Source organism: Suncus etruscus, chromosome 8, assembly GCF_024139225.1.
Source record: "Suncus etruscus isolate mSunEtr1 chromosome 8, mSunEtr1.pri.cur, whole genome shotgun sequence".
Lineage (NCBI taxonomy): Eukaryota > Metazoa > Chordata > Mammalia > Eulipotyphla > Soricidae > Suncus > Suncus etruscus.
In genome coordinates, this window is record NC_064855.1 from 50,988,416 (window position 1) to 50,992,169 (window position 3,754).

The 3,754-nt window shown below is 35.3% G+C and overlaps 1 non-coding gene across 1 annotated transcript; it reads left to right on the forward strand.

Annotated features, from left to right (window-relative positions):
• The first annotated feature begins 372 nt into the window (after window positions 1–372).
• LOC126016560 (small nucleolar RNA SNORA51) lies at window positions 373–505 on the forward strand. Its single transcript, XR_007498354.1, has one exon. It is a non-coding gene; the product is annotated as a small nucleolar RNA SNORA51 (small nucleolar RNA).
• The last annotated feature ends 3,249 nt before the right edge of the window (window positions 506–3,754 follow it).

Sequence of the window (3,754 nt, forward strand, 5' to 3'; positions counted from 1 at the left end):
TAAAATATTAAACCTAAAAAAAAGAAGACTTTCTAGATCAGGGGTCCTCAAAATTTTTAAACAGGGTCCAGTTCACTGTCCTTCAGACTGTTGGAGGGCCAGATTATAGTAAAAACAAAAATTATGAACAAATTTCTATGCACCCTGCATATATCTTATTTAGAAGTGAAGAAACAAAATGGGAATAAATACAATATGTGGCCCGCGGGCTGTAGTTTGAAGACCCCTGTTCTAGATGGCCTGTGTAAGGTGGGGAGGAAGGACACTTAGGAAATTGGTCATGGGAATGTTGCAATGGTGAAGGATTTTATTTATATATATATTATATATGTATTATATATATATATATTAAAAATTCAAAAGAAAAGAAAAGCCCTCCCAATTCTTACCACAGGCTGTGTTCTTTACACTGGCTGTATAGAATGAGGTGGTACAGTAAATGCACCCCATATACACATCAACCCAGGCCCTTTGCCTGGTCTGTATTGTGAATTGGGGGACAAAAAAAAAAAGAAGAAGAAAGAGGAGGAGGGGGATGGAGGAAAAGGAGAAGAAGCAGGAAGGGGAGGAGGAAAAGGGGATTGAGGAGGAAGAGGAAGGAGGAGGAGGGGATTGAGGAGGAGGGAAGAGGAGGAGGGGACGGAAGGGGAGAGAAGAAGAAGAAGAAGAAGAAGAAGAAGAAGAAGAAGAAGAAGAAGAAGAAAGAAGAAGAAGAAGAAGAAGAAGAAGAAGAGAAGAAGAAGAAGAAGAAAGAAGAAGCAGCTTAGTGCTATGAAGAACTAACAAAATAGTAGGCAAAGTATTTGAATAAGCCACTTTATTAAACGTTATGCATGTCCAACACAATATGGAAATATTCAATATCATTGTCATAAATAAATATAATTGTGAGATACCATTACAGTCTGTAAATTAACTGAGATTGAAAATGTCCAAGAATGGGCTGATGCAATAGTAGAGTGTGTAAGGAATTTGCATTGCATATGGCCCAATTTGAATTTGGTCTCTAGGCACCCCCATATGATCCCTTCGGCACCTTCATGAGTGACTCCCAAACACAAAGTCAGTAGTAAGCACTGAGCACCGCCAAGTGTGCTCCACCCTCCAAAAAAAAGCAAACAAAAGAAAAAAATGTGTAATAATTGCAAGTATTTATGAGGGATGTGGTACAAAATGGAATTTCTCATATATTACAATTGAAAGTATAAGTAATTTAACTATGATGGGAAAATTTTAATTTTTTATAAATTTAAACATTTAATTATCTTAAAGCTGAAATATATACTACTTCATATTTATTTTAGAATAATTAAAACATTTAAAATTAACTGTTAAATTCTTTTCATTTGTTTTCCATTTTATTTATAACAGTATAATTGAAATGTTTTATCAAAATGTATAGGGGTTGGAGAGATAGCATGAGGTAGAGGGCATTTGCCTTTCATGCAGAAGGACGGTTGTTCAAATCCTGGCATCCCATATGGTCCCCCCAAGCCTGCTAAGAGCAATTTCTGAGCGTAGAGCCAGAAGTAACCCTGAGCACTGCCAGATATGACCCAAAAACAAAAACAAAAAAAACAAACAAACAAACAAAAAAGTATAGGGGCCATGAAGATAGCTCAAAAAACTGGAATACAGGGGCCTTCAGTGTACAGAGCCCTTAGTAATCACCACATCCTCTAGTACTTCCAGAAATAATCTCTTGTTAGCTTCCAGCACCTCAGGACCCAAGTACCAAGGGACATTTCAACTGATTGCTAGTTCCAAGCACCAAAACACTTGGCTTGCAGTTCCAGGATAAGTATTACTAGGATTGAATTCTAATCTTTGAATAGAATTGAGGACTACTCCCATCTCTCATCCCCACACCTACATCAAAATCAAAATAAGTATAAAACAGAACAGAGTATATGCATATAATGAAAAAATACAATAAAGGCATAGTCAAAATACTAACAGCAGGAAGTGAAAAACTAAAATAGTTGAATATTGATTCTAGAGTGTTCATTATACTATTCTGTTTTATTTTATTTCTAGTTGAAATTTTTCTATGACAATTTTTTTTAATTCATGGTAATGCATTCAAAGAAAATAAAGAATCTACTTAGTAACCTTTTAGTTCCCCTTCTCAAAACATGCTAAAGGGGAAAAATAGGAAATGAGCTTTATAAGAAAATAGTGACTTAATTTGAGTTAAGTGTTTAAAAAATATCCATATTGTTTTTCAAAAGGCTGGATGAGTGACATCCCCACCAGCAGTGAATGATAGCCCCTTCTTCCAGCATCCATGCCAGCACTGGTTGTTCTTGTTCTTTTTGATGTGTGCCAGTTTTTGATGTATGAATTATCTCATTGTTATTTCTATTTGCATATCCCTGATGATTAGTGATGTGAAGAATTTGTTTGTTTGTTTGTTGTTTTGGGTCACACCTGGCAGTGCTCAGGGGTTACTCCTGGCTCTCTACACAGAAATTGCTCCTGGCAGGCTCAGGGGACCATATGGGATTCTGGGATTCGAATCACCGTCCTTCTGTGTGCAAGGCAAAATGCCCTACCTTCGTGCTATCTCTCTGGCCCTAATGTGGAGAATTTTTATGTCGCCTTTTGGCTATATATGTATATATATATATATTTATATTTAGAAAATGTCTGTTCATTTCTTCCCATTTCTGGATGGTAAATCATGTGCTAAACGGAGATAAAGTGATATGCACCAAACCACTTCATTAACAATATTGCAAATCACAGCTCTGAAAGAAAAAATAAGGAGAGAGAGAGAAAGAAAGAGAAAGAAAGAAGAAACTGTCTACCACAGGCAGGGAGCAGGAGAACAGAGGAAGGCCAGGCAGGAAACTGGGGACATTGGTGGTGAAAAGTTTGCACTGGTGAAGGGTGTTGCTCACTGTCTGATTGAAACTTAATCATGAACAGCTTTATAACTGTGGGAAAAAAACACAATTTATTATGAATGACCTTGTAAATCATAATGTTTAAATAAAGTTATTTTTTAAAATAAGTTTAAAGTTTGGAAAAAAGTCAGTAGAGAGATACAACAGAGGTGATGGAGTGGACCACAGATTGATGCCCAGTGAAACATGGTCTGAATTATTCTCAGCAAGAGAGAGATTAAGCACTACCAAATACTAGGGCTTTTACATTGAATTGCTGACTTTTGCATTGAATTGCTGGCTTTTTCATTGAATTATTGGTCAGGAATCTCTAGGAGGGACTCACTGAAATCCTAAGAACATTCAAGAGGCATCCAAAATAAAGAGTAAATAAGATTGGAGAGCCCATATATATATATATATAATTTTACAAATTATTTCTTAACATTTGTATGTTATATGTTTATATATATAACATACAAATGTTAAGAAATAATTTATAAAATATATATACATTTATTTGTTCATTAATGTGAAAAGGAGCTAACATTTTAGTGTACTTATGATTTATTGTTCCTTCTGATGCCTTAGTAGACTTAACTTATTTACTATAAATAATATGTAGTAACTGCTCATATTTAATTAATCTTATTTATTGCACACACCAGAACTTCCCCAAGCACTAAGAATACAAAAAATGAGAATTTTTTAGTCATTTATAATAATATAGTAAGACTATCCAGAAAACAATAGAGATAAGGGCCAGGAGGACCAGTCCATGGTAGGAAGCTTGCCACAAATAGCGGAGCAGTGAAGTTAGGGCAGAGAAGAAACTGCTATGATATTGATAGTTGAAAATGATCACG